This window comes from Helianthus annuus, chromosome 2, assembly GCF_002127325.2.
Source record: "Helianthus annuus cultivar XRQ/B chromosome 2, HanXRQr2.0-SUNRISE, whole genome shotgun sequence".
In the NCBI taxonomy this organism is placed as follows: Eukaryota; Viridiplantae; Streptophyta; class Magnoliopsida; order Asterales; family Asteraceae; genus Helianthus; species Helianthus annuus.
The window spans coordinates 146,102,478-146,116,343 of NC_035434.2; positions in this window are offsets into that span (position 1 = coordinate 146,102,478).

A 13,866-nucleotide genomic window follows, 5' to 3' on the forward strand; every position below is an offset into this window, starting at 1 on the left:
ACAATCCTTTTATCAACCAATGACTCCTCTGATTTTATGGAATCAGATTCATTGTCAGAATTACCTTCAGATTTAACAACCCATTTTTGTTTACTTAAATCACCTCTTCTTTTGTAAAACCTTTTTGAACTTTCTCCTTCCTTAGAAGTAGAATTTTCAAACTTTTTAACAATTTTTACAGATTGTTCTTTCTTATCAACACAAGTTTTTCTCAAAACAGAGTTAGAAGAAACTCCCTGTTTTTGGTAGTTGGTCTTGGGACAATTCCAAGCTATGTGTCCAACTTCCTGGCATTTGAAACAGGTTCTTCTGTCAACTCTTTGAGCAGATTTTCTCACATTCTTCTTCACTTCAGCAAGAAACTCTTGATTTGACTGTTTTCTGAATGGTTTCTTCTGCTCATCTTCAGAACTCACCTGAAACAAATTTTGTTTTTGGTTTATAAGTTTTCTGATTTTTATAATTTTCTGAAGAATTGAAACCAAGACCTTTCTTTTTGAGATTACCATTATGGTTTTGTTTATTTCGATAACCTGAACCATAACTGTATCCCTTTTTCTTGTTCAATCTCTGTTGAACTCTTGAAGTGTACTTTTTAGGTTTTTCAGTAAGATTCACATCTTTTATTTCAGAAATATTAATTTCTGTTAGTTTGAAAACCTTTTTAATCATTTCTGTTTGAGTTAATTACTGTTTTCGTCCCTGTGGTTTGTCAAAAATCACTATTTCAGTCCATTAGTTTAAAAATTGCGATTTCAGTCCCTGTGGTTTCACTTTCGTAACCATTTCAGTCCACCTCGTAACCATTTCAGTCCCTGTACTTACATAATAAATGGATTGAAATGGTTACGAAAGTGAAACCGCAGGGACTGAAATGGTTACGAAAGTGAAACCACAGGGACTGAAATCGCAATTTTTAAACTAATGGACTAAAATAGTAATTTTTAACAAACCACAGGGACGAAAACAGTAATTAACTCTTTCTGTTTTAACACCTCTTTTTGGGAATTCCTCATCAGAATATAATTTGTCTGAATCATTCAACGTATATGCTACTTTGACTGATCCGTCATTCAAATTAGATTTTGATAACAGAAATTCTTTATTGTAAACCCTCTTAACCAGCGAACTCGGACTTTTCTCAGACGAACTCGAACTATCTGACTTAGACTCCGACTTTGACTCTTCATCCATATCCAACACCTGATCGACGACTCTCTTAACTAACTCAGACTCATGATCAGTGTCAGACGCTGTAAATGTGACATCAATATTGTCTGGTAATTCATCAGTGATTTCAGACTTTAATTTGATGTTTAGAGCCTTATCAACCTGTTCCTCATTTGGTTTCCTGGTGGAATAACTCTCAAAGATAGGAGGCGGACATCTGTTATACTTGACACTTGGTTTCTTACCAGTATCCTCTTCTTTTTCTTTCTTCTTGAACGCTTCAAGACCTGCAACAGTAGGATAAACACGATCAATCAGATAATCACAAGTAGTATAACACAAAAGTAAACGATTGATCCTTTCACTCTCGATTCTCTCAAGTTCCAACTCCTTCTTCAAATTAGCACAATCTTCGATATAATCATTAATGACACTTTGCTTTGTCATAAAGTTGCACTCATCTTGTCATTTGCTTTTTCAAATTCTGCATTTGTTCTTTTCAAACTGTCAACTGTCCTCTTCAATACGTCGTATGACTCTTTCACATACTTCACATCAGACAGTAAATCTTCCTTCATTTTTTCTAACTCAGCAAACTTTTTGTCTTTCTCATCACAGTCTTTGCAAGCTTCTGAACATTTCTCACAAGGCTTTGTGACTTCAACTACCTTTTCAACTATCTTTTCGACTTCGACAGTCTTTTCAACTTCAACAAGTTTCTCGACCTCAACAATCTTTTCGACAATCTTTTCTACTTCGACTATTTTCTCAACTTCCACGAGTTTCTCGACTTCGACAATTTTCTCCACTACTTTCTCTACTTCAACAATCTTCTCTATTGCAATCTCAGCAGTTGCTTCATCTTTTGTTTCTACAGCTTCAGTCCTCGCCTTTTCATCAGCAAGTAGCTTTGCTGCTTCTAGCTCTCTCTGCAATCGAGCAATCTTCTTCTGATTCAGCATCTCAACTTTATCTGCATAGAAAAAATTTAAACTATGAGGATCAATGCTTTTTCTACATTTGTTAAGATACTCTTCCTCATCATCCGTATCAATGTCACTTCCAATATCTGGAAATATCGGAATTCTTTTCTGACAATCCTCACTTTGATCTAGAATCCTTGTAACAAGTGCCACATCAGGCTTAGTTCCACTAGGAATATACTTGTCCCAGCTAAACCCCTGTGCAACAAACTCATCACTCTGATCTATTATTCCATAATAAGCTTTCCTATTGGGTTCTTCAATCATTTTCCCATGAGAAGTTTGCGGTTCCTTTTGTTGAGGTTTTTGATCAATTTGATGAAAGATTGATTTCTGATAATAATTGCTCTTTTCTTGACTTCCTGTTGACTCTTGGTTCTTACATTCCCGTTTAAAGTGACCTTTTCCTTTACATCGGAAACAAGTAACCTTTGACTTGTCAAAACCAAGAGGAGAGGTAGCCATTCCTCGAAACTCGTCTCTGCCAGTAATCTGTTGAAATTTTTCAGCTCTCCTGCAGGCACTAGCTAAGCACCACTTCACATCCATCAGCTCAAGCTCTTCAGCATCGATTTGGTCGTAATCTTCCTTTGTGAGCATCGGATTACCAATCCTTCCGGAAATCAGACTTTCATACGACTCTAACATGGCTACAAGAGAGGCCATGTGTTGTTTAGCCACTTCAGGAGACATATTCTGACCATTCTGAATAGTTAGAGTAACATTGCACTGCAGATTATTTGAATTTTGCTTTTGAGGGCTAGGTGTGTTTAAGTTTGAATCAAAGCTTGAGAATGATGAAGTAGATCCACCACTTTGAGTTGTAGTACTTGCATTTGGACTTGCAGAACCATCAGCACTGAATGCAGTACTAATCTTTGGACTTTGACTGGGAGTGGCCTCAAACTTGTTCCCTCGATAGTACAAACTGACATCTTGCTTTGCATTTGGATTTGTCATGATAGCTGTCTTTTGAATATCGAGCTCCTGCTCTTCGATTTTCTGAATAAACTGAGCCAAATTCATGCTTTCGGACTTTCTCATAAGTTTCACAACCATCAAATATGTTCCCCACTTATGTTGTGGTAATGCCTCAGCTAGTTTGTCGACCCACTCATCGTCCTCTTTCTTGATATCCAACCTACCCATTTCCAATACCAGATGACAGTACCTATCAATGGTTTGTTTCGTAGTTTCATGATCGAAAGTTGTAAACATATCGAATGATTTCTTTAATAATGCCTTCTTGTTTTTGATCATATCAGCATTCCCTCTGAATTTCTGAATCAAAGCCTCCCAGATTGATCTAGCTGTACCATTATGTTGAAGTAAGACAAAGATGTCTTCTTTAACTGCTTGCTGAAGAATCTGATCATCATCTTCTCACTTGTGTATTTTAACTTGTCAGCTTCTGTAAAATCATTAAAATCCTTCTCTAATCCACGTTTATTCTTTGGTTTCTCATAATCTTTCAGCAATGAACACCATGCATCGAATCTGTAAGCTTGAACCCAGTTCTCGAATCGGTTTTTCCAACCCTGAAAATCTTAAATGTACATGAGTTTCGGTGGTTTTTGATGAGTTCCCGTCTCATTCTCATTATACAACGCTTCAGCAGCTGTTACAGGGGCAACGGGTGTCGCGCACGCATTGTAAAATTCTTCAGCCATGTTTCAAAACTCAGATGATACTTTGGGAAATACCTGACAACACACAAACAAAATGATCAGATTAAAGGCTTATCAATTAATAGAAATGAACTGGTACTCGAACTGATGAATATTCTGTGCGGACTGAAGGTGGACACACTGTGCGGATAGCTATGACTCGGATCAAATACAAATAGCTTGACCCTTTTTCTTGTAGACTGACTGACTTTCAAATGACCTGATGAATACTTCATACGAACCAACAATCAGTTTAAACGTACTGAATACGTAACAGTGTGAGTTGATGAAATCAATCTAAGACTCGTTGTCGAAGATTTGCGAATTCGTTCCAATAAAAAAAAAGTTGATCGGAATGAAATGGATTACAAAGTATGAACTCTATACACCAACTCTCAATATGGGCCGATTCCTATGAATCACTTGGGCTAAATGAGAGAACTTGGTCCAATAATCTTTGAAAAAACCAAACACTTATCAAGTCTTTGAACTCTTTCAATGACTGACAATTATTTAACGTCCCAAGCAAACAATATGTCCGACAAAATTATCTTTCAACACCCTTTGATTAGACCTTTCAATTAGTGGGCGGCAAATCAAACACCCCACTAAACCGACACTTCAATTGAAACAAAACATATAATTGGGCCGAACAAAAATTGAATCACATGTGCATATCAGCTGATTGGGCCGAGATAACATGCAAGCTGATTGGGCCGATGACATGTAGTGTAGTGGACAAAATGATGTTGTCACGGCCCCCGACCCGGTTTGACCCGTTTCAAGAGCCGCGGGACAGAAATCCCGTGATATTTATTTATGTGATTTTAGCAGCGGAATCTGCATAGTTCTTCTGACGATTATCTGCATAGTTCTTTTGACGATCTCTAGCCGTCTTCAATCTTTCCTTGATTTGGGTTATCTTGTCTGTGGTTTCTTGCACTATTTCTGGACCTGATAATTGACTTTCTCCTATTTCTGCCCACCATACGGGAGTTTTGCACTTGCGTCCATATAGTGCTTCGAATGGAGCGGCTTCGATGCTTGAGTGATAACTATTATTATAGGAGAATTCGATTAAGGGTAAGTGGTTATCCTAATTACCACCAAAGCCAATTACACATGCTCGGAGCATGTCTTCCAGAGTTTGGATCGTTCTTTCACTTTGCCCGTCTGTTTGTGGATGATATGCAGTACTTAAATTGAGTCGGGTTCCCATTGCTTCTTGGAAGCTTGTCCAGAAACGGGAAGTGAAACGACTATCTCTATCCGATACAATGGAGAGTGGGACTCCATGTAAGGATACTATTTCATCTACGTACAACTTGGCTAGTCTTTCCATGCTAAATGTTTCCTTTATTGGTAGAAAATGAGCAGATTTGGTTAATCAATCTACAATTTTAAAGCATCACAATATACTTCAAAATATTATGTTCCTTCTTGCGTTGCATTAACACACATCCGAATCCTTCTTGCGTTGCATTAACACACATCCGAATCCTAATTTTGAAGCATCACAATATACTTCAAAATATTATGTTCCTTCTGGTAAGGTTAAGATTGGAGCATTGGTTAATTTCTGCTTTAAGATTCTGAAGGCTTCTTCTTGTTTAGGTCCCCATTCAAACTTAATGGCTTTACAGGTTAGCTTAGTTAATGGTACAGCTATCTTGGAAAAATCCTTAATAAACCGTCTATAATACCCGGCTAAACCTATAAAACTTCTAATTTCCATTGCGGTTTGCGGAACCTTCCAATTGGTAATTGCTTCTATGTTAGCAGGATCTACGTGAATACCTTCATGATTCACCATGTGTCCTAAGAATTGCACTTCTTGTAGCCAAAATTCACACTTTGAGAATTTGGCGTACAACTTTTCTTTTCTTAACAAAGCTAAGAGTGCATGCAAGTGCTGACAATGTTCATTCTGACTTTTTGAATAAATAAATATATCGTCTATGAAAACAATTTCAAATTTATCCAAATATGGTTTACAGATCCTGTTCATCATGTCCATGAATGTTGCAGGTGCATTAGTTAACCCAAAGGGCATAACTGTAAACTCATAGTGTCCATACCTAGTTCTAAAAGCAGTTTTAGGTATGTCTTCTTCTTGAACCTTTAATTGATGATATCCGGAACGCAAGTCTATCTTAGAAAAGTATTTAGCGCCTTGTAATTGATCAAAAAGATCATCAATCCTAGGTAATGGGTATCGATTCTTAATTGTAACCTTATTTAGCTCTATATAATCGATACACATTCTCATTGATCCATCTTTCTTTTTCACAAACAACACTGGTGCACCCCAAGAGGATGAACTAGGTTGTATAAATCCTTTGCTTAGTAATTCATCTAATTGCTTCTTTAATTCTAGCATTTTGGTAGGAGCTAATCGATAGGGTGCCTTGGCTATCGGTGTAGTTCCTTGAATTAGATGAATCCTAAATTCTACCTCCCTATCTGGTGGTAACCCAGGTAAATCTTCTGGGAATATATCTGGGTATTCTGAGACTACAGGAATTTCCTTAAGTTCTTTACCTTTAGTACTAATGATTACTGAAATCATATATACTATTCCTTGTTTTCGTTCATAATTAGCAACTTTCATTACTGATATGAACTTCAGTGGCTTTCGAGGTTTATCTCCTGTAATCATGATTACTTCTCCAGTAGGTGCTTGAATTTCTATAGAGTTTTTTATCACAAATGATTTGAGCATGGTTGGCTATTAACCAATTCATTCCTAACACAACATCAAATTCAGCTAATTTCATAGGTAATAGGTTTGCAGCAAATTTATGACCTGAAAGTTCGATTTCTACTTTTTGCAAAACCTGATTGATTCTTACTGAATTTCCATCTGCGGTTTCGACTGTAAAAATCTGCCTAATGGTAGTTAAGGATAACTTAAGAGCTTGGCAGAATGAAGTATTTATAAAACTTTGGTTTGCACCAGAGTCAAACAATACTTTTGCATAAACGTCGTGAACTAAAAACGTACCGGCGATGACGTCAGGAATCAATTCAGCTTCCTGAGTAGTTAGTTGAAATGCTCTGGCATTCTTCTTAGTAGCTCCTTCGGTCGCCTTGGGTTTGTTGTCTACTGGTTTGACTAACTTAGGACATTCTGTTTTGAAATGTCCGGCTTCTCCACAATTGTAACAAATTATGGATTTCTTTCTGCAGTTTTCTTCACGATGTCCTATCGTTTTGCAAAAATTGCAAATTTTATTACATTTTCCAAAATGTTTCTTTTTGCAAATTTTGCAGAATGGCAAAGTTGAAGATTGCCCTGCTCCTCTTTTCTTGAAATTACTACTATTACCCACCCTAAATCCTTGGGTAATTTTCTGAGCTAGTTCCTTTTTCCTGTCTTCATCTCTTGTGCGTATCAGTTCATCGGTTAGGGTGTTAGCTAATTCTACTGCATCGTCAATAGTGTGAGGTCTCGCAACCTTAACGATATTTCGAATTTCACTAATTAATCCCCAAATATAGCGAGAAATGAGTACCGGTTCTGGCGAAGCCAGTGTTGGCACTACTCTAGCATATTCAAAGAATGTTGAAGTATAACCACGACAATCCACACCTAACATCCGATGATTTAGGAACTTATTTGCCATTTGTTCCTTTTCATACTCAGGACATAATTTTCTTTCTACAAGATTTTTAAATTCTTCCCAAGTCATACCATAAGCCCTATTTCTTCCTTTAGCTTGTAACACAGTGTTCCACCATTCAACTGCTTCGGTTTTCTCTAACCAACGCAGTGATGCAGTTGCCCCTTCATTGCCTGCAAATTTAGTGGGTTTACAAGCAAGGAATTCTTTGAAAGTGCAACCAGGTGTTGCAGCTTTCAATTTCTTAGGGAGCGGCGTGTGCTGGGATTCATTATCATGATTAATATGATTATTGCCCCCGTTTATACTATTACTGAAGTTATCTTCAGAAGTACGTTTACTAGGAACGATATGTTGCGGTTCGATTGGACTTTTTACAGCAGCAACGAATGCTGGAATAGCATTGGCTATCCCTTGAGCAACAATATTTTCAATATCTTGTCTAGTCATATATTGATCCCCTGGATGTTGCTCCGATTGATTAACCTCATTTACTGGTTCATTACCAATGTTTGCCATCTGATGATATATATAATTTTTATTAGTATCTGATAAATAGCAATTATACACAAACAATCAGACAATTTACAATACACGTGTAGTCAAAACTATCGATTTCTCGATTCCATTTTATATCAGTTATAGTATGCATCAATACACACCAATATCTTACAAAGTTTTATTCGTAGTTATGTTACAGACTGATTTTACTATTACTTTTACTATTACTTTTACTATTACACAACTATAGTTTTACTATCCTCCTATCTCTCGTCACTTGTCGTCCTAAAAGCGAAGTTCCCTTTCATCATACTTCCAGGCAATTTGTCCCCCTATCTCCCTGATTCTATTTCCTGCATCCATCAATTCTTCACCATAATGGCGAAGTTCAGCCATATTTTCGTTACTCATTGGTGGATTAGGTAGGGGTTCTGGATCGAATTGTGGAAGAAAGGAATAAGTGTCGTTGAGAATATTTTGAAATTGCCAATCATTCGTCCACCATTCGTCCATTCCTACAGGTTGGGAGTGAACTATTGGTTCTGGGATTGCTGGTTCAAAATTCATAGGGAGTGGATTTTCAATAGGATAGGTAAAAACATTAGTATTGACAGGCTGAATAGTCTCACAGCTTGCCAATAGAAAATCTATTTCCTCCTGAAAAGTTATTCCTTGGTTTTGGTTGGAGCTCTCTCCAATTTCTATCTGAGTTGGTCTAGAACCTTGTCCTACTTCCATTTCTATTTCCTTAGAATATTCCTCAAACTGTATTTCCATTTGCCTAGAATCTTTCTTGACTTCAGTTTCCATCTCTTGCTGTTTAAAACTTTCTTGGATTACAGTTCCTTTTCCTTTTTCTAAAGGGTTGTTTATTTTAGGAAGTTTTGTAGCTGGCTTTTTCCTACATATACGACTACCCCATACATAATTATTTCTTTTCTTTCGTTTTGGCTTTGTCAAAGGTGGAGCATTGAATTCTACAGGTTGTTCCACATCAGCAAAGTATCCAGTAACATCTTTGGAAACTTCTACATTCACCGGGTAAAGATTGAGGTTCTGAAAGGCTTCAGATATCTCATTCATGTTGTGTAGCATATATGCAAAATGCACAAAATACTAAGTTAAAACTTTGGAACAAAGTTTAACAAATAAACATTGAAGTTTTATTGCACACTATTTGTACAAAATAACAGGAAAGAACACACTCGGATTTATTTATTTATTTACTGGGAAGTGCTATTACTAGACTTAGGGTATTTAAAGATCTGCATGTTCTGCTACAGTGGCTAGCATATACAAATTTGCCCATTTCTCATCTAGCTTGTCTTCCCAAGGTGATTTATTGATTAATTCCTGGGTTTCCTTTTTAATCCTCTTTTCTCGGATTTGCTCTTTACTTTTCTTAATAATCATACTCCTTTTTCTAGGAGAAAGCGGTTTCTCATATTGTGCTTTTCGCACAAATATTCCTTCTTCAGGAATTGTAGGGAGTTTTGAAGATTTGTTTTGGGATGAACTTCCCTCTTCGTAGACTGACCTATCTAATTTAAGATAGATATTTTGCAGCTTTTGCTTACCCATACTGTAACTAACAAACAGTCAGTTTAATAAAACACATAATCACATAATAGTAATCAGGAAAAATTAAGTATCTCCTAATACTTAATTAGCTTAACCCAGTGGCTCTGATACCACCTTATTTCTGTCACGGCCCCCGACCCGGTTTGACCCGTTTCAGGAGCCGCGGGACAAAAATCCCGTGATATTTATTTATGTGATTTTAGCAGCGGAATTTTAGCATCAGGATCGTTTTAAAGCTAAAAACTTTTCCCGATTATTTTATTTCACGACTCGGGATAAAACCCCGATAATTTACAATAACAAGATTTTGCTGAGAAATCTTTATTTTTACAAAACATATTTCTTTATTTTATAATGAGCCACTATCTTAAGCTTGAAATGCTCCCCAGCACTTTTCCTGAATTACAATAGATCACCTGAAACATGTTTGAAAAAGGTCTTGTCAGCGGGAAATACTGAGTGAATCATTCTATTTATTAAAATGACTCGTTTGTTATAATTTACAGTATTAAGAGTTTTTACATATGTTTCTGATATCTACCAACTACCCACAGTATTTGTCACTCGACCGGATCTGTGACTATGGTCATATCACCATTGGCTGCCCCAATGAATGACGTATATCACTTAATTTTAGGTTCGCCCACCTAAAGTGATAAAAACAGTAGTAATGTGCACAATACCCCACATACTGGCTGTAATTTGGTGATTACATAAACTTATCCTTGTAATTTATAATTCTGAAAATAATTTGGAGTATTGTAAAACAATTGATAAAAAGAGAATGACTCACATTGCAGATTTAACACGGACAGAATATGATTTAGCATTGTTAACCTAATTTAAATAATAATGCACACAAAACCGGGTTAGTGATCAATACAGCATTTACGATAACTCACGAGATCAAATTCTCACAACGAACGACAAAGTGCGATACTTAAACATCCATCGAATTAACGACGAACGACAAAGTATCACCCTAATGTGGGCGGCACTTAAACATCCGTTGGATATATTGATCGGTCGGAAAATGAATCGTAATAGCGATCGAATTATTACCCTGTTTTGCGGCAGCACTTCGTGAATTAGTGTGTGGTGTGACTGTTGTTGCTATAACTCAACGTCTACACAGAATTCTTACGTCGTTTTCAACATAGAAAGCAATTGCCAATGTCTGCTATTTATACTGATTTTTGGACAGGCTTACGGACCGTATGCCATTTCCCCTTACGGTCCGTAAGGGGTGCAGTCTAATTATATAGGCTAGCTGGGTTCAGGACTAGCCTTGCTGACTCATTTTAAAATCGAAATTCAATCTGGACAAAGTAATATTGGTGATAATCATCACTAGGGTTTACCCCCCTTATGTTTTAGGGGCCTGATCCTAATTCCAATTGTTCTAGAAATTTTAGGGTTAGTGCAGAATTACTTGGGTGTCTCAATTAGGGTTTTCTTATTGACTAATTATCATCCTAATTATTGATTTTAATGAGAGTTGTTACAGATATTAACTATGGCTGACAACTTGATTGTCTTTGATAGGACCTTAAATCTTCTCATTTAAACAACTGACAACTTTATCCTTTGACATCATCAATTTCACATGCAACATTAATGTTTGACAACTCTATTGACTGAATCAAATCTCAACTTCAATTCTGATTGGACCGCTATATTTAGTGGACTGCTTTATCAATACAAGTATGACCGGTAACTTTTTAAAGTGTATATTCTCATTGATTGGGCCTCAAATACATTTGAGTTAATTACTGTTTTCGTCCCTGTGTTTTGTCAAAAATCACTATTTTAGTCCATTAGTTTAAAAATTTTGATTTCAGTCCCCTGGTTTCACTTTCGTAACCATTTCAGTCCCTGTGGTTTCACTTTCATAACCATTTCAATCCATTATTCTGTTAAGTACAGGGACTGAAATGGTTACGAGGTGGACTGAAATGGTTACGAAAGTGAAACCACAGGGACTGAAATTGCAATTTTTAAACTATTGAACTGAAATAGTGATTTTTGACAAACCACAGGGACGAAAACAGTAATTAACTCAATACATTTATTTGACCACTTTGATTGGACCAAAATGCAATATACTCTGATTGGACCACTCCTTGAACAAAAATGATTACGTGCAACACAAACATACAAAATAAATCTAGAACGGCTACCGATGTTATTCCTTAATTCCGATTGGGCCGCTATACTTTGACACGAAATATGATCAGTTGAATTAATTGACTTATGGTGTAAAACTGAATTTGATTGAACCGATTTATAACATGCAGCTTTATCTTACTTCACATGCAATCTGACAACCTCGTTAAATGTATCACACACCTCGATGAACTTTTTCAAACGGTTCACACAATACAAAGCATTTTTCAAGCGGTCAATGTTTTCAAACGAGATGGCTACCTTTTTCAAACGAGGATTTCAAACGGTATACTTTTTTAAATGACACTTCAAACGGGATGGCTAATTTCAAACGGTCAGATCAATTTTTCAAACGAAAGTGTTATTTTTCAAACGATAGGATGTAACTTTCAAACAGAATAGGCTATGACGTCATAATTTGTCGAACAATTTCAAACGGAAACCATATTTCTATCAAGTTTTAGTTTGATTTTCAGTCTGAAACTTTTAAGGCTTTGTTAATTGTCAAATCCGAACACAGTGTGAAACTTTGAGCCGATTTTAACCGTAAAATTTATCAATTTTACGAAAGAAGGTGTAGAAAATCAGATTTTCAAGCTGAATATGGCAAGAACTCCTCGTCCTGAGCTCTGATACCACTTGTAAGATCGATTTCGACCAGAATGAGTCGTTCGGAAGAGCTCTCGTACGTTTCAGAGGCGGAAACTAAGAAACAAACTTGAAAACAGCTTGAAATACACTTTAAACCTCTTGTACACTCAATTAACAGTGTTTACAATGAGAGGAAATACCGGCAGCACTTCGGTATCAATTTGCCTAACCGTTACAAATGAATCCGTTTGAACCCTATTTATAGTACAAGACCCTTCCGTTTGAACAAGCCCAAACGGAACCACACTCTCAAATGAAATCCTACTTCAAACGGTTACAACTTAAACAATTCAAACGGTTAGTCTACAAACGGTCAACTAACATATGATTGGTCCTTTCAAACGGCAGCCTTATCTCAAATGGTTGACATGATAGGGCCTTCAAACGGTTAGCTCCAATTGGACCAAACATCATTTGTCTTATGTGAGGTGATGCAATGATGATGTCATCATTGTGATGTCATCATCTTTGATAATGACAAAAATATGCATTTGACTGTGCTAACAAAGCTTTCGGAAAGACTGGTGAGATTTCTGAACAAGACGTGCAGTCTACACAAAATAAGAAAACTCAGAAGAAATCTCCACCACAAAATGCCCCTACAAACGACAAGTACAGACATCCCAATTCATCATCGTTTGCAAGAAATATGCAAGGGAAACAAGCACAGAAAGGACTGGTTCATCCTTCAGGGCATGTAAGAGCTACACAAGCTGATCAGAATACGTTCTACGTGAAGAGACAAACGTGCTTCAATTGCGGCATTGCTGGTCACATTGCTCTAAACTGCACAAATCGTCCCTACATACCCTATTATATGCAAAATCAGAGGGTTACACCAAAGGATAACAATCATTCCAAGCCGATGAAGGTATCATCACCTAAGGCTATGAAGAATGTGAATCCTAAGGTTAAACCTTCTGATGGGGATTGGAATGCTGCCAAAAACAAACGCAAAGCTTTTTAGGAACAAAAACGTGTTTCAAAAACTAGCAAACCTGAATCAGATAAAGTTGCTCAACCGAATGCAACAAAGACGTTTGTTAAACCGAAACAGATTTGGAAACCCAAATCCAAAGCAGCAATGTCTCCAATCCTTGAAACTAAAGGGGACTTATGTTTAAAGGAAGTGTCTTATTTTGATGCTTCAGGAAATCCCAGGACCACGATGGCCTGGGTACCCATGTCTTACTAATCTCCTTACTTTTCAGGAACAACTAAGGAGGAGCTGTTGACAATCTCTGGAATGTTGATAGCGGTTGTTCGAGAGATAAAAACGGGTAACATTTCACTGTTGCAAAAAGTTCAATTTTTTTTTTACAGATGATATGTTTCCTTTGGAGGAGATTAGAGAAGTAAGATAAGATCAGCAAAAGGTACCGTTTAAATTCAGTACTTTGATTTGAATTTGATTAGTCTTCAATCTGATGACAGAACGGTTAAGCAAAAATATTTTTCTTATTTTTTTCTAAGTTTATGACTTTGTACATAAAGTGTCCTTTCTCTAGTAAATGGTAAATTTGC